The sequence below is a fragment of the Coturnix japonica genome, chromosome 1, assembly GCF_054131305.1.
Source record: "Coturnix japonica strain WE chromosome 1, WE-NBRP24, whole genome shotgun sequence".
In the NCBI taxonomy this organism is placed as follows: Eukaryota; Metazoa; Chordata; class Aves; order Galliformes; family Phasianidae; genus Coturnix; species Coturnix japonica.
The window spans coordinates 61,706,512-61,725,249 of record NC_140663.1 but is presented as its reverse complement, the minus strand read 5'-3'; positions in this window follow the sequence as shown (position 1 = coordinate 61,725,249).

Genomic DNA, 18,738 nt, shown 5'->3' with positions numbered 1-18,738 from the left:
CTGACCTTTTTTGTTTTTTTAATTTTGTTGGACTTTTTCCATTAATAATAGTAACCTATGAGAAAAGACCTATCAAAATTGACTAGTTGCTTCTTACAATAATTAGCATTTAATTCATTTAAGTTGCTTTTTCGCTAGCAGAACAGTGCATAGGAGTTTTAAAGCCAAAACAGCAGGAGAGATTTTCACACCAGTAACGAGGGACCTTGGTCTCCTTTCCCTCCCTCTGTGGGAGGTTTTCCTGCATCTGGATGGTACGGTTAGACCTCATGTATTGCAATGCAGATTGCTTCTTCTGGTCACCAAGTCAGGAATACAGAAAAACAGTACAGCAGGCATTGGTTCTTGTGGTAGTGAATGAAAATGAATGAGGAAGAGTATACAGACTGAGCATCTCTCAGCTCTGCTCTGTGGTTCTGTTTTGAAGGCCCAGCCTGGCCCTGCTGACTACATTTGGTGAGGCCAGCTTGCAGTGGGGCTGCCAGGAGGTCCAGGACACTGTAAAGGAAAAGAGCAAACCCTCTGCTCACCCAGGAAAATGAACATGGGTAGGGTGGCACAGGGTGCTAAAATCTCCCTTGACTGCTGGAAATCCTTCAAAGCCAGCACACTATTGTACAACCAAACTGATGGCTGCTGCCAGGACACTTATCTGTGGTGAATCTAACCACAGTTTTGCAGTCATATTGTGAAGAGAGCAGCATCTTCTCATTGAGATGAAATATAGTTCTACTGAAATTAATAGTGCTGCCTTGATTTATGGCAGCTCAGAATCTGGTTCAGTGTGTTAATATCTCCATTGACAGCTTCTGCTTTTAAGTTATAGCTCCTTCATTTAGAAATTCCACCAGGAGTTATTTATAATAAAAAGGAAATTCCTCTCTATCACCATGCCACCTTGCTAGTATTGAGAAGTCTGCGGTCATTACAAATCTACTCATTTTATGCCTTTATGATAATATAAACAGGTTTTGCAATTAAGCAGATTTTCCTTGTGACAGTAGGATGACCAAGGCTCCATGCTTTGCTCAAGCAATAATTATACTTCAGTCAATGGAAAAGTTTGGAGCATCTGTTATACTCTGTGGCATTTTTCTGTCTCAAAACACGAGGTAAACAGTCCTGTTTGTCATTACTTATCTCTAAGAGGCACAGAAGGTAAGCAAGGCAACAGTTAAATGAACTGCCTGCTGCTGCAGATGATCAGTGCCAGAGGTACGATCAAAAGCCATGAATTTTTGGATCTGCTAACCAAATTTCTCTGTGTAATTATACTCACCATTTAGAGATACTGAAGAAATGCAGATATTGAAAAGCATCAGAAAAGAAAGGAGGGAAGGAGGGAAGGAGGGAACGAAGGGAGAAAGGGAGGAAAGGAAGAAGGGAGGACGGACTTCTGTAACGGTGTTTGTGTCTGTCCCATTGTTGGTATAGACTTTCCAGGAAAATATATGAAGACTCAAAGGCGAACAGCCAGTTAGCTAGATAGTTACAGATGCAGCCAAGGGATGCATTAGCAAAAATAATCACTGGTTGTCCTCAACAACTGAAGAATTTAATTTTGCTCTTTGGCCTGGGCAGCCTGGCTTTCAGTCCCATGTCTTTTTTGCTTTTTTTTTTTCCTCTCTGTACTGGATACTTTTCTCACCTCTGTGAATGGGGTTTCATCTTCACAGCAGTCTGCAAGGCAAACTGTGCTTCAGGATTGAGAAACTAAGGCACTGCCTTTATTTAAGCATACAGTAGGGAAGCTGAGCTGCAGGGGAGTTTTCTCATGTGATGAGGCAGTGCTCTTGAAGCTCAAGAGAGAAAGGGGTTTTCACACAGGAGCAGAAGGAACCATGCAGTACCCAGCTGAGGCCCCTCAGATGTGCTGCAGCATCCTGCCTTTGTGCTCCCACTGCATTTTGTACACATGAGGAAGGTATCCGCATCATGATGGCACCCCAGTTGCACTTCACTATCTGCAAAAGCAAACTTGAGGCTGCAACTGTGAGCTGTCCATTCTGTCTATTCTGCTCCAAAATAGAGCGTCACTGGGAAAGGTTGTGGCTGCCTCTCCCAAAAGAATGGAGCTGGCTATCGCTGCCTCACCCCAACATGGGACCAGGCACCAAGCCAAACCGAGCTATGTTTTTTCCCTTGAACGACCTGCTCTGCAGCCATTCCTCTGGTTGACATATCTCGGATGTCATAATAAAAACTGATATATGCAAATTGGCCAAGGATATTTGCTTTTTACCTTAAATATAGCTTTTCAGCTGAACTTTGCATTCTGTGGAGATGCATTTTTGAAAACCAGAACTGAGCATAAAATTCCATTATTTAAGTGGCATATACTAGGTAGGTATGGTCTAAGAAACCTGGCAGTAACTTACTCTGTTTGTGGTTTCTACTTTGTTAGACTCTGTGGAGCCATGAATCTATCTTGTCCTTAAAAAACTGAAAGAGGGGGCCTTTAAAATGAATATAATGCTAAATTTATGTGCCACAGGAGCAGCATATCAAGGCCTCTGTGCTGATTAGACCCAGATGTTGGTAACAATGTTAGTGTTATGGACCAACTGCAGGTGTGGGAATAAATCCCTTTCCCTGGGACCCTCAGCAATCAGACCAGTGGTTTCTTCTGGCTCTCAGCTCACAGTTTTCAATTAGCACTACAATGGCATTGTTGTTCTCCAGCATTAGATCATATGTCATGTAAATGAAGTTGAGTATACACTTTAACTCGACAAGGTGATTAAGGCCAAGGATACATATGTTCACTATTATAATACAATCAAGGTTAAAAAATAATAATAAAAAAATAGCCCTGACATGCCATAAAGTTTTTATTATTTTGGCTTATCAGTAGATTTTCACATTTTACTTTCATAAAAAAAGAACATAGTGTAAACCAGGGCTAGAACAGGAATTATAATAAAAGACAGACAAAAATATTGCACGTTTAAAACTACATGCATCTCCATGTGTGAGTATAATGCTTGATTTTGGATTTTGTGTTTTAATGTGACAATCTGACATCTGACAACATGAATTGCTCTTGATTTCCTTTTCCAATTTTCTGTCCACTCTCCTTACCCTTTCCTCTTTCATGTCAACGCGTAATGCATGCACAACTATTTCCAGAGGAGAAGAAACTGGGATATTCCTGAAAAGCCATGCACCTCAGAGCAATGAATCTAGCTCATCAGTGCCAGAAGCTGTTTTCTCTGTCTCCTTTGGGTTTCATGATATTTAGAACACCACCATGGCTCACTAAAACATATTAAGGGCTCTATTAAGTAAAGGGGCCATACTCCTCTTCCACACATGCATAATTCCCATTAATGTCAATGGCCATTACCTCTGCAATGAAGAGTGCAGCCACTAATATTTTTCTTATATGTTCACTTTCATCAGGTTCTCTGTGCCAGAGCTATGGGGCTGCATATTATTTGATGGTAGCAAAACAAAAATAAAAGGGAAAGTAATGGAAAAGTAAAAAAGAAGAATGGCACAAACCAGCACAGATACAAGTTCTGATTTATTGTTTGAAGGAAAACAAGGTGATTTATGTTTTCTGGCAGTATATGAAAACTGCAAACGCAAACCCATCAGGAATGCAGGATTTACAATAGGTCCCAGGGTTTTCAAGTCTTACCAAAGGTTATCAAGCACCAATCTCTTGCCATCATTGGCCATTACAGAATAGATACGGGACCTATCCTGAACTCAGAACAAATCACAGAATGATGGATCTGATGGCACTAACATATCCCTGCACTGGCAACTGCAGTTCTTCTCTTGGAGAATGAAGCTCACTAGCGTATTATTTTCTTACTGATGACCACAGAAAGAACAGGCAGCTTCTCTGTTGCTTGCTTACACTCTGACAGTGTATGTCCCCTTCAGTGTTCCTTGACAACTTAACATAAAATCACAAAGAAAATGTCCTTGGAGGAAGTTCATCTTGGCGTGAGAGCAAGCAACTGCAAGTCTTAGATGCTATTTCGTGCTCTGATCCTTAGTTATTCTGAACATCTGTGCCTTGCCTTTCAATCAAATTGGTACAATAGCTAATGAACAAGAAATATCTAGATGTACTTTTGGCTAGCATATACATATTTTTCAGTCTGGAAGCCAGAGAAAACTGCATGGCACGGCTTATGAGATAGTCAATGTATAAAAACAATTATGTCATTATTTATTAGTAGTAAATATGTTCTATACATTGTTTACTCTGCAGTAATTCTACAACATCTGTTGTGTCCACCTGTCCCAGGTGTCTCCGTATTCCTGCCTTTAACTTTTCATGCAAAGTTTGGAAGAGAGACTGCTGTTCTGCATCCTGAGGCTGTGACATGATAACGAGTGAAGTGCTGAGTCTCTAGGTGTTGGTGCTATGTAGCTAAGTACTGTGGCTACTATACATAAAGTTGTGGTTTTGCATCTCAACTCCTGTTTCGACAGCATTAAGAAGCATGGACTATATCTGTGAGGATTAATCGTCTAAGGTAACTAGAGAAAAGTAAATCTACTTCACGCAGGATTTCTTTTCTGTGCAGATTTGAAAAAGAAAAAAAAAAAAAGTGCAATGGAAACTCATATTTTTTTCTGTGTGAAGGAGATGCAGATCCTGGGAAATCAGAGATTCCTGACTCAGAGGCAGGGTGGTAAAGAACACAGAGCAGTACTGGTGAAAATAATAGAACAAAAAGTCCAGATAGGCACCTAAGCCAGAATACTTCCTGGGGTTCACTAGAATTTCACTAGAATTTACAGTTCTCCCCTGGGAGGCCTTTGAATTTCCATGAGTTGGGGTATACTCCAATGAAAAAAAAAAAAAAGAAAAAGAAAAAAGAAAAAAGAAAAAAGAAATGTTTGTCTGACCTACTTCAGCTCTTTCTGGCTATAAAAATAGGAAGAACTCGAGAGTTATTCTGTAGAAATGAATACCTGAAAAATTATTTCATACCACTATGCTAATCCCAGCACACTGGAAAATTTAAGAATAGGTAAACTGGGGGGGGAGAGGGGGGGGGGGGGAAGAAAAAGAAAAAGAGACATTCTAGCATTAATAACAAATAAATTTGGTGGCCCAGCCAACACTGGTGTGCTCATTCACAGGTCTTTAAAGGTTCCTTGTCACTCAAACCACAACCTTGCTCATATGCAAAAGATGCCTTGCAAAAAAGTCATTCATTCCTGTTAAGAAGTACGGCCTTTGTAACATTGACACTGTAGTATACATTAACTTCAGCAGAAGTGTAAGACAGTTTAGCAAAGATACGTATATTTTAACCTACAAAAGGGCTTCAGAAGTTTGTAGATTTTCTGTTTGGAAACCATAAATTTATTTTGGACACAAGATCTTCCCTCCAGGCTTTATCATCTGATGTTTCCTCCAATGGTATGCTCTGTATGGTCAACAATTCTGAATAACAATTAATCCATGATGACAAATTTGTTAGACGTATTGGAGTTATCAGCTGAGGTTTCAACAGGTTATTCCCAAGTTACCTCAACAGGGGCTTTTGTGTGCAGTTGTAACACTAAATCATCACAGTGAAAGTGCTCATACTATGATATAAAAATAGCATTAATGATATCTAACTCCTATATGGAACCCTTAAGATTGTCCAGAAGTTTTAGGGGAAAAATACTGTTTGGGGGTGAAGGGAGGAACTTGCTATAAAGGTACAAGTTTTTTCACTTAATATGAGCAAAATAAAGGAGGGCTTATAGGAAACTAGTCTAGTAAACAAACACAACAACCAAAGAATAGTCACACTTACTAAAATATATGCATTATTCTGGAAAACAAAACACTAAACAATGTTTTGAACCAATTTTTTATACTCATTTTATCTAGTGATTAGAAGCATTCTACGACACTTGCAGAAAGATTATTTCCTGTTTTAGAGAGTGATACAACAAGGTAAGGTTCAAAAGAGAACTTTCGTCTGGCTCATTTCCTCTGAAAATACCTCCAGCTCAGTGACCCCAAATCCTGTATGTGCGTGGAGGATAAAATGGGACAGAGACCTGTTCTCAATCCAACATAAATAAGTTGGCTCTTCTGTAAAAGAAGATGGGATTGTTCCAAGAACTTTATCTCCAAGGATGTGAGGATGGTGTCACCTCTCATGTGTCTAACTGTTCTATTTGAAACAGGGAATAGTAGAGGACTAGAGCCTACAGAGGCTTTGGCTCCTGCAAAGATTTGCTGAGCAGGATGAGTCCTCTGGGACTTTATTCTGCCAGCCTTAGGATCACACTCAGGATCAGAGGAGGTGGCACAGAAGATATATGTATGTCAAGATCAAACATACTAGTAAGGTAGCCACAGTGACAGTGAAAGACAGAGAAACCAAGCTAGAAATGTTAGCATATAATTTCTACTCTTCATCTCCAACCATTCCTTTGTTATTATACTCACTATTCCAAATATTGATTCCCATTTTAAACTCAGAAACCAGTGTCAGCAACGGCAAAGTTAAAGCTGTACTCAAGTAAAGTAGAAGCTTGAAACTAATAAAGGCCAAGTTAACAGAAGTTTATTGCAGCAGACAACAATTCATAGTTGTTAACCACTGTGACAAAATATAGACAACAAGTGTGCCACTTAAACTGACTAGGTGTGCCATTTACCCATTGATTGGAGAGAATGAAATCAATGCTGCAGGCTCTGCACCATGGCAATCACACCACAGATAAGGAAGTGTATTTCAGCAAGGCATCAATTAAATGGATTCTTCTGTTACAGACCCATCATGATCCAAATCATTTTGGTTCTGAGTAAAAGCAATGGCTCCATGTAAACATAACCCACTAATAAAATGCCAGTCAGTTTAGATCATTTCAGTGACGGTGTCAAAGCACAAAAGTGAATTTGAACTCAGCATATGTAATAAACTTAGGCCTTGATATTTATGCGGAGTTAGTTCTCCTACCTCTGCCTCTTGTTAGTAAGGCAAGCACTGAAGAACAACACCAACTCCTGTATCTGGAAAAGGACAAAAGGCAGGAGAAACTGAGAAGAGACTATTATCCTACTGTTAGCTTTCTGGTGACATGAGGTTAGGGAGTTCAAAGGGAAGTCTGACAAGACAAAGTTCATTTCTCTTGTTATAAGGAACTCCCAGGTCCTTCCCACCCATTCACCAGTAGTTTATAATGAAAAATGTAAGAGTGGTTTAGGCACTTAAGGACTACTTCTGAGCATAGGCAAAATACCTTTCAAATTAAATACAAGTACTCAGATGCAAGCCACCAGCATAGCAAGCACTGTAAACAATACTTACATAGAGTGGGTTTAATGAGTCATATATCAAAGAACTAGAAATACCCACCTCAAACAGACCCCTCACAGTAATCACTAAGCTCAATGGCTGAGCTGTTTACACTAAAGGCCATTCGTTATGCATGCCCTAGCAGTGAACAATAGGAATATTATGCTGAAAAGTTGAGTAAATCTATCCCACCTTTCATCAATACATTTATGAACCAATGATTCTGTGGGAATGAATGGCATTATTCCACCAAGTATTGTGAAAACAGATGCCATTGTTATACCCACAATACATTACTGATAACCAAATAGAGGCAGAGCGTAAAGGAGCATATCATTACTGCAGGTGAAGAAAAGAGAAGTGTTCTGCAAACACATGTAGAGGAAAGAATATGCTTTTTGTGCTTCTCACTCATAGTTAAAGTATAACTGATTTTCACATTTAAGCAACAGCTTTCTAAATATAGCCTTGACAAACATCTGCCTTTCCTTCACTTTCCTGGCTGTTTTGGGGACAAATTCTGAGCAATGAGGAATGAGGAATTTAAAAATAAATGTAGGATACTTGAAAAACTGGATGCTTTTTGAAGCTCTTTCTTATGTGTATTGGGAGACCTAGCCTAAAGGCCAACAGTGGCTGAGGTTGTAGGGATAGAAGGCGGAGGCAAAGGAGAGAGGGCAGCGATGAAGAGAGCGAAGATGAGTTTTACAGTCCCTGCATGGATGTCATGTTAGTGCAAGAGCATCCCTCACTGGTCAAGAGGAGGCAACGACCTAGAACAGATTTTGTGTTTCTTCTGGATGAAAAATTAGTCCTGAAGCCACCAACAGCAGGAGCACCTTGAGGTGTAAGAAAATCTGTTAGAAAAGCATGGGTGATATCTGAGAGAATAATGAAGGATTTCTCTGTGTCCTATTACTGCCTCACATATTGCACGTGTTTATGCCTATATTAAACAGAGGCAGAGAAACACATGAATAGATTATTTCCATATAGATAGCACACATGTTTCTAGAAATTGTGAGCATGCAGCTATTTCTAATTCATCCAAATTATGGAAAATTCTTTAAAATTTTTATATTTAACTTCAATCAATTAATCAGGCAAGGATGTAGTAGGGTATAGATTTCATCAGTTCCCGTGGGATGAACATTAAAGCAGTTAAAGCAGCTGTAACAGCAGTTCTCATGTTTTAGTGCAACTGCTCTGGAAATAAGCCTCATACAATCCCACACTGTCTGTTTCTATTCCAAAAGAGGTATTGGAGTATGAAATGTAGATAAACAGGGTTTCACTGTCCAGTCATGCTAGGCACCCTACAAACATATGAAAAAGCCAAGTCCCTGGACAAAGGAGTTTACAACCTCATTCAGGACTCACCATAACTTACAGTAGACCTCTCAACTTCAGTAGCCCCCACTGTCATTTATATCTATTAGACATATGTGCTGAAAGTGAACATAAACTAACCACATCTTACTCAAATGTCATACATTCCTTAAGTGAAAATTAACTAGACCCTGTGTTTATTACAGTGGAGCTTGCTAGACCTCCTTAGGTCCAGGGTGAGTTGGTGTTTCTTTATGAACCCCTTTATGAAAGTTTTCAGTGCTTTATAGCTCAGCCATTAAATTTTGCTCCAGGCTGAAGCTTCACACAAAAGGTTTAATTCTAAGAGGTTCTTTTTTTCTTTTTGGTAATATATTTTCAAAGAAATCTCTTTGGTCATTTTTAAAACATAAAAAGGGTAGGAAAAAAAAAAAAGTTAATTGGTTTTAGGACTTCTTTAGTGTTCAACATAATACAGAAAAAAACAGACAACATTTTTGTTGTTTGAAAGCTGTCTACTGAATTTGTACTGGGACTTTTATTGCATTTCAGATATGCATTTCTATAAATAAGCAGTCCTACACCTTTTAATGGTTATTACAGTGTGCTTTACCCCCCCGTGGACTGGAATTCTGCTTGTCTGACTAATGCAAAGTAATCCATACTGAGTAGCAGTTCTAGGCCTCTGTTTTCAGTAATGAAATTACAGAGAACTAAATCCTGACTCTGTTTAAATATGTACTTTTAGGATGTTCCTTAGATTTCCCATTTTCAGTACTGTTGAATATTCCACAGCACTTTCATGTTTGTTGAAGTTACTTCCTGCTTTGTCTACTCTGCTAGTTTTATCCCAAGTCTAGGAAGATAAGCTTGTCTACAGTGCTACCTAAAACTAATCCTGTCCAAACTTCCCTGCCAAGACTGATGTCTGTGTGTTCTCAGCTTCTAGAGCCAGGAAAAGCTGAGGTTTGAGTGTTTAGTGACTTCCCCCTCATATGAGTTAAGCATAACAAACCAAGATGCACAGCACATCCTTGTCCTGGTTGCTTCACAGGCAGGTCACGAGAACTAGCATTTGGATCCATGTATGCTGTGTGAGCCACCCTAGATGATTTATTCCAAAGAACTATCAATGAAATCATTCACAAAAATGTCTATATGAATTTCCACACTGAGCAACTCAAGAGCACAAAGTGCTGAGAAGTGTATCAGAAACCCAGAATGGGTGTTTTTCAGATAGGGATCTAGACAGCTGTGAAATCCCAACAGTATGCTCGTCTGCCACGGTCCTAGCGTGGCTTGCACATCCCTCCCTTATCAGCTATATTATGATCCTAACCAAGTTTTAGTGTTGATGCGGTTCTTTAAACATGCTCTAAAATTCCTTTTTCAGTCATCTGGAAGACAATCAAAGCCCATCTTCAACCTGGCTATCCACCTGGCCCCAGCTCTTCTCACTAAAACCAATGCTCCAGCCAAATCCATATGTTCCCCAGACCTCTTCACTCTTCCTGCCATCTCCACACCATTTCCCATGACATCTACTGTCTTTCCAACCACTCTTGTACCTATTCCCCCCAGGATCTCTTCATCCCAGCTTTGTGCTGGAAGAATCAACATACTGCCATTTTAATTGCTGATAAAGACAATATTTCATAGAATCATAGAATCACCAAGGCTGGGGAAGACCTCTAAGATCATCCAGTCCAACCATCCACCTATCACCAACATTTCCCACTAAACCATGTCTCTCATTACAATGTCTAAATGTTTCTTCAGGTGGTTCCAACTGATAAGTAGAAACTGCAGCACATAGTATCTTCGTGCCTGTGGTTATCATGATCCCATTTATCATGTAGAAACTGATATGTGACATGCAGAGTATATGCCTGGTGCATCCTGCCAGACCCATGTCACAGCAGTTTAATGGGAGGCGTCCTTCAAGCATGAATACAAAGTTCATGTACAAGTTGCATCTACCTAAGGGTGACCCTGAACTAAGAGGGTTATGCTTATGGTAATTAACATTGCCATGCACATTATGTGATTAATACAACATGACTGATGTGAAATTAAAGGAGAGGGAACAAAGAAAAGATCTTTCTAATTTAAGATAAAAGGAAAATCAGATGATTATAGAAAGACAAAGGAAACAGAAAAGAAGAAAAAACTTTCATATGCTCTATTTCTGGTAAACCTCAGGGGCAAAACTCAGGTTTGTGCAGGAAAGAATATCTGTTGCATATTAAACTAAGATTTATTGGGAGCTGTAGGACAAGAAGCACAAATACAAACCTATACTTTACCTGTAAACTTAAACTTTTATTAGACAGTCTCATCTCAGACCTGAATCTCTCTCTGCAACCACCCCTTCAGGCTATGTCTCTATCTAGTAGATTCTTTCTGCAAAACAGCTCAAATATATAGCTCTTCCTATCCGCTAATCATGGCATATCTTGATTACTGCTACATTCTTTTCTCTGGCCTTGACAAAAACGATCATTCTCATGTCCATTAAGAATATGTCTGGCAAAAAATTATTTTCCAGACTGTTTCTTTTGACCATTTCTCTTCTCTATACGTATTTTTCGGTTGGCTTCTTTTCCTTCTTACACTAAATACAAAATTACTTCTTGTTATTCTAAAGGAACATCATAGCTGATCTCACTCACACTTCCCATCAGCTTTTCTTCATTAATGAGTGGTTTACTCCTGTCTGGCCTATTAAAATTTCAAACAAACACTTTCATAGTTTATTCCACAGGTTCTCCTCACAGTCTTCAAAACAAAAGCTTTTCATGGTCATTAAAAAATGCCATTTCACTGTTCTTCTTTAAATTTCTTAAAATATTCCTCCTCTGTGAAATGTAAAAAAAACTCATCAGTGGTTAAACTCACTGTGTGCCGAGACCACCGTCTACCACACTGACCATTACAGTCTATTGGTTTCCTTGAAATACCCTCAGTTATGTCTGCAGCCATATGTCATCTCTTGTCTTGGGCTCAGATGAGTAAAAAATTGCCACAGCTTAATGAGTACCACGTGTTAGCTGAGCCAAAGTAGTCATTTGCATAGTTCTAAGCCATAGCACATGCGAGTTGAAATGCACTAACTTAAACTTCAGTGAAATGGATTTAATATAATGAGTTTACATTATGACAGCTAGGAGTATGTATCCAGCAAGTCATCAGGGCAACTTTAGACCATTGCATCTTCTTCATGCATCTGGAGTGTTATACATTGAATTGGTTTTGGAGCAAATCTGTTGTCATGGGTTTTTGTTTGTTTGTTTGTTTGTTTTCATAGATCCTTTTAGCATTTATTTTCATCCAGAACAGGGCTGGTAGTACTTACTACCACGGAGTAACAATGAGACATCGCACTACAGAAAGGCAATGTAATGAGAACAATTAGAAGCACTGTTCTTGTGGATTGACATCTCCATTCTGTAACACGCTTCTCAAGAGGTGCTAACACATTATCACACCCTTCAGAGGTCTGATGTCTTTCTTTCTACTCCAAATCATTTTGACAATGTATTTGTGTTGAAGCTTCACAGCTACCTGCACCAGGAATGCTGGACTGCAGCAGTATAAAGTGGTATATCTTTATACATCATCCAAGTGGCCAGGGAGAGATGAGAAAGTTAATGATTCATCTCTTGATGAACTGGAGAAGATATGAACTAGCATATTGGTTTTTAAATAAAGAATTCCCTCCATCAGCAATACAGGCTTGAACAAGCAGCTATCAAATATAATTCTCAGAATTGCTCAAGTATCTTCAGAATATACATCTAGCTGAAAAGTATTATTATAATACATACATTCTTAAATTGTTTAGCTAGCAAATGCAACCAGAATTTCCTAATACCTAAGGAAAAAACAAAACAAACAAAACAAACAAACAAACAAAACAAAAACAAAAATAAACAAACAAAAACATGTACATGTTCAATTTCTAACATGCTCAGAGACAAAATAATTAATTTGTTCTGCAATCCATTGAGGCAAGACTTTTATGCTCTAAAAAAATAAAATAGAATAAAATAAAATAAAATAAAATAAAATAAAATAAAATAAAATAAAATAATAAAATAAAAATAAAAACTGGAAAAAAAATGGAGGAGCAGAGGAGGAGGGAAGAAGGGCAGAACAAAAGAGGATCATCCTGATATGGTCAAGTGATTTGAGTGATGTGTAAACAAGATCACCTGCAGAATTAAAGAGCGATCCAGTCTCCAGTGAGTTTCACAGAATTAGCTTAGAAGTTCCAAACATCATTCTACACACACAGAAATAAAGGAATATGTGATCCTGACATACACGTGCAACTAGTGAGGAGTCTTTTGCACAGTATGCACAGCTTAGGCCAAGATTACAAGACTGTGTCTTTTGTTATTGAGGATCTTTTTCCAACATTACAGACTAAAAATGATAGCAAAGCAAACTTTGCAAGAAGACAAACTAAACCATCAGCATGTCTGCAGAAAGTATGGTTGAATACTGCCACTATAGATTCCTCTATTCAAACTAACAAATAAACCCTAAAGTAAACTAAAATGTTTTGAGAGCATGTGGTTGGCTCTTTTCTAGATCTGGAATTGTAAACAGAGCCAGGCCAAATTCATTTGAGGGATGATTTGTAGCTAACTTTTGGTTAATGTTATGTTTGCAGTAAGAAAAGAGACATCGCTACATGAAAAACATCTGTATGAACATTATAAGGTACAGCAATCCCCTTTACTCCTATTTCTACTTACCCATATCAAAGATAAAGTTTAGCTACATGGTCTTAAGATTTCTCATAAACAGGTTGCTGTCATGCTATCTCTGCTGTTTGAGTTGTGTTAGATCACTGAAGATGCTTCAGGGAAGCACATGACACAGGAGATGCACCTCTTCAGCTTGTCTTGTTCCCTCCAGATGGCACCCGTTCCTTTTGTCATATCAGCCCTCAGCTTGGTGTCATTTGCACAGTTACTGAGGGTACATTCAATCCAACTATGCCTATGTCATTGTTAAAGATATTAGAAAGCATCAGTACCAAGACAAACCCATGTGGGGCACCACACATCACCAGCCTCCACTGGACATAGAGCCATTGATCATTAACATGTCAACTTTCAATCATTTGACCAATTCCTTATCTACTGAATAATCCTCCCTTCAAATGCATCTTTCTCCAGTCTAGAAATAAGGATGACACGTGGGAACATGTCAAAGGCATTACAGAACTTCAGGTAGATGATATTGGTCTGTTTCCTGTGTCAACTGATGCTGTAACCATCATAAAAGGCTACAAGATTGGTCAGCACAATTTACCTAAGTCCACGGTCCAGCCTGCAATCTGCAGGACATGAGTTGTTTTTACATGTTCACGTACAACTGGTTTCTTTCTTTTGCTATTCCCACATTGCAATTCCCATCCCAGCTAGCAATTGGACATAAAATTAAATGATTTGAACATTTTGAAACCTGAGAAATAAATGTGCTTGGGCCCTGCATTTCTGAGTTTTAATAATGCTTGTGTTTATATATTTATTAGTAGGCTGAAAGACATTCCCAGATCTGAAGGACCCCCATCACTAGAAACACTGAGGTCTAGATCCTTCCAAACATGTCAGTATTTCCTTTCTGGGAAGGGGTAAGATAATTTTGTTTTTTTCAGTGGCTGATTTCTTTTCTGAGGTGAGGGAAATCTTATTATTTTCCACACCAGTTCACCTAGATCTGTTTGTAGCATAAGAGACAACCCCTCCAATTGCATGTTTTATGTTTTTCTAAGATTCTGGGCCAATTTATTTCTGCAGAAAACTGTATCTTTAAATTGTGAAAATCACTCCATAAATTCTGAGTTAGAACCGTCAAGGTCTGATACCTTATCTGTGCTCTTACTGTGTACAAGGTCACATCATCAGCATGTAGATGTACAGAATATTTCATGAACTATACAGCGTAGACAGGTCATTAATAAAAACTGCAAAAGTAAAAGCCCTCTAATTAGCTCCTGAGGTAACTTCACATGTAACATTTTCACCTCAGATTCAACACCATTAAACAAAATGACTGGTGTTTGCTCTCTAATGTAGCCAAAGAACCATTCTACTGTAGTTAAACTCAGCCAAATTGAGGGAAACTTAGACAGCAATATGTTGTGATTTATTGGATCAAAGGCCACAGTCAAATCAATATAGATAGTTTCAGCATAAAAAATTATAATGTATGTCTATAACAATATCAAGGTTACCTTGAAAAGAGCAAAGTAGCAGGCCAAAAACACAACTGAAATAGGGTCAATACATTATCTTTGCATAGAATGCTCATTAATATTTTGAGCAATTTGGAGAAAACAGAGAAAACATAAATAGGTTATAATTAGGGCAGTACAACAGACTTACTATTGAACCATTTCAAATGGTCAGTTATGTCAAATTAGAAAGTAGATATTTTAATAAAGATCCAGCATCAGGTTTGAGAAGAAGTTATGGAAAGTATTTAGAAAAACACAGGGTAATGTTTCTATTGGCTGCCACGCTGACTGGAAGGTGAACTGGCCGTATAGGTTTCATTGCCCATTTCAGAGCAGTAAGGCCTATTTTATTTTATTTTATTTTATTTTACTTATTTATTGTGGACTCAGTTTCCCTTCTGTAGTATGGATGACTGAAATGACATTCTCATGAGCATTTTATAATGTAAGGTGATGCTAAGTACATAGGTGCTATCAAAGACAAAGGAATACGGAATACGGAAGGCAAAATAAAGGATTAAACCATTACCTATTTAAAAAAAAAAAAAAAAAGCTTTTAATATAGAAAGAGTGGAATGCAAGATGAAGTGGGTGATACTGTCTAGGTTGAAAAAGAGTAAATTCTTCCTGCATTGATGTGGAATTGGGAACAACTTGCTAATCAGAAATGAACAGCTCTGCAGTCCTCAAGGATGCAGGCCTGTCAGGAACAAAACAGGGCAAAGGCGTGTTTGAAACAGCAGCCAACATGCTCTGCTGCTAGCCACAACTTTGGCCCATGCCTTTTAGCATCTCCTAGTCAGTATGTAGGTACACTTCATGAGACAGCAAATAGCAGGACTGTTCTCTGTTGGCCCTGTGGCCTGTTATATTTAACAGTTTGCAGCCCTTGAGCCCAATCAAGCTAAATGGGCAGAGCAAATATGTTCCCTGTTGGTAGCAGGAAGAACTCCCTCTTGCAAACAGTCTGTTTGGTACGTTACCTTTTCTTCCACTTACAAATTACCACAGACTGATTTGTCATTACTGTGTTAGTTATTTGATTCTGTCTGATAAATAGGTTGTGAAAAAAAAATACCTCAGTCTACGATCTGCATTTTGTTTTTTGTGAGCATATTACTCTTGACTATTTGCTATTTGATATTTTTAGTGGTTTGTCACTTATGTTTTCTGGATTACTCAAGAGAGAAAGAGATTAATGAAAATTTGAAATGGCCAGATGAACTAATCCAAGTGTGCAGAGATCAGCATGCATAGCCACGAGTTGCATTCTGTGATCAACTGGTAAACTTCATGTAAGTCCTTCATGTAAAAGATTTACAATGCTTTTTGCATCAGTACCTGAAGTTGAATGATATATTGACAATCAAAAAAGTATAGAACTTATTTTAAACCTTTCTGGAAACCTGACAACCTGATCCACTACTGATATAATGGAAATGTTAACATTGAAATGAGTTTGCATCAGTTTATAACACTAGTAAATTGTAATGTCTTTCCACGAGTTAACCTAAACCATGTGAGGTTTTATGCTTTGAATTCTTTTTAAGTCATTCTTAAGTGTAACATGAAAGTGCCTCAGATTCAACATTTTGACATTCCTTCACAGGAGCAAGTTATCAGTCATTAAATGAGACTCTCACTAAAGTCAGACTCCAGTAGTTCCTTCTGCCACCTCTCACATTCAAAACAGGTTATTACCACAGAGGTATGGTGGTCTTGAACATGGAGTAAACAAATGGGCACAGCTGAAGCTGTGGGAACCCCCAGTCTCATGCAGAGTGATGTCCATCTATCACTGGCAAAAAAGACGAAGGAAGGACAACTTTCCTTTTCTGTCAGAGGCTTTCCATTGAAGCCAGGCAAACTTATCTGAAGAATTTTTCAGAGGTAGCAGTCGTAATGGACAGTGTATTCCTTGGAATCATTTCTGCAGTGGTCCATAGTGGGTTCACTGCAAGACCTAATGGTTATTTTGCCAACTGTACTCTGGTTTCTTTCTACTCAGCCTTAATAACATTATTTGTGCAACTATATATGAAGCTGTTTCTTTACAGAATGGTAGTTTTCTTAAATATCCTAGTACAGAGCTATTATCACTACTGATGCAGTTGTTCCCATAGTCCCCAAGCAGAAGTTTGCAAGAGATAGAAGTAACCCAAGAGAGCGCTGGTCCTAAGTGCTCTGACTGTTCCTAGAAGCCAATAAAACTTCTTATTCTACCATGGATTTGCCAAGAAGTGATCTTTGTCTTCTGTTCCCCAGTTTGTAAAAGGATAACAGACTTCCATACTTTTTCACAGAATCACAGAATCACAGAATTGTAGGGGTTGGAAGGGACCTCTAGAGATCATCGAGTCCAACCCCCCTGCCAAAGCAGGGGTGTATTAAAAAGAGCGTGTCCAGCAAGTCAAAGGAGGTGATCCTCCCCCTCTACTCTGCCCTGGTGAGGCCTCATCTGGAATATTGTGTCCAGTTCTCCAGGTACTATAAACTGACACTACAATCAACTGAGGGGGAAAGCCTTATAAATTGCAGCCTATCAAACATTTCTGTTTTACTTCATGTTTTATAGACCTGTTTTGATTTTTGGTGGTTGTCTAATGAATATGCACCTGTATTTACTCCAGAATTCATAGCTGCATGTTATTCAACAAACACTTCCATCACCCTCTATTTAAATGAGTGCACTGTTCTATAAAACTAAACTAAATGTCAGCTCAAATGATGATGGAAAATGATGTTAAATTGTAAATTGTTAGTGAAGAACAAGAGACAGGTGCTAGAACTATAATCTCTTCCACTGAACAACGTTTTCCTTCTGGAGCTACTTACATCCAGTGATCCTCAGTCTGACTGTTTTACTTGCAAGAAGAGATGCTCTTTCATACTTTACTTTCAGTTGTCCAAGCCAGACCTCTAATAGATTGCCAGGGCCCTTCTTTCTGCTTTAACTGCAGACAAAGTTCTGACCAAACTCAGGCAACAACCAAAAAAGCACCTGACAGCATCCTACTCAACAGCCTGCATTGCTCTTCCCAGTGATACATTTGACAATGAACACAAAATCTCATACATGGAGATGATTACAGAAGGTCTCCATGGATTTGAAATAATTTGAGCAAGAAAAACGTGTGTGGAGCAGATGCAGATGCATTGTCACAATGAGATTTAGCAACAGGAGGCAGCAAACCAAACGGTAATGTTAGGTGGAAAAGGAGTTAAACCAGTTTCATCTCAGCTGGCATTTGTTCCTTTTTTCACAGTTTATAGCTGAAGGCAAAGTATTGCAGTTATTGAACACAAGGGGCCAATTCTCTGACTGAAAGAGTTGAGCCCAAGTAAAAAGTAAAGCATTTGATCCAACAGAAATATGCAAATAAAGAACTACATTCTAATATATAGAAGAAAATATTGTGTTGCTTTCTTCACCTGAATCTAAGCCTTCACAGAAATCTGATGATCTTATTTAGTCCATAGATTAGGATCTGAGTAGAAATGTAATAAAATTACAATAAAGGTTATGTATCAATAAGGTGTCAGTTGTGCATAGGGATGAAGTATTCTAGTCATAATTAAATTTCAAATCTAATTATATTTTGAGGAGTCCTTTTAATTACATTGCAATATTTTGCTTTTGTAAGAAGATGATTGGTATAGCATCTTTTATCTGTAATTTTCTTTTAATTAAAAAATGTAAATAAATCAAAACCACCTACTTAAAATATTTACATCTTAAATGAAAACAACAAAAAAAAAAAATGTAGGAATTTCTCCATCCTTGTTTTATCTACCAAACCACATCTAGGTCTACATTTCTTCCCTAATGAAGTAGTGGATTTTACATTATTTATTTCACATAACCAGAATAGCTGAGGACTT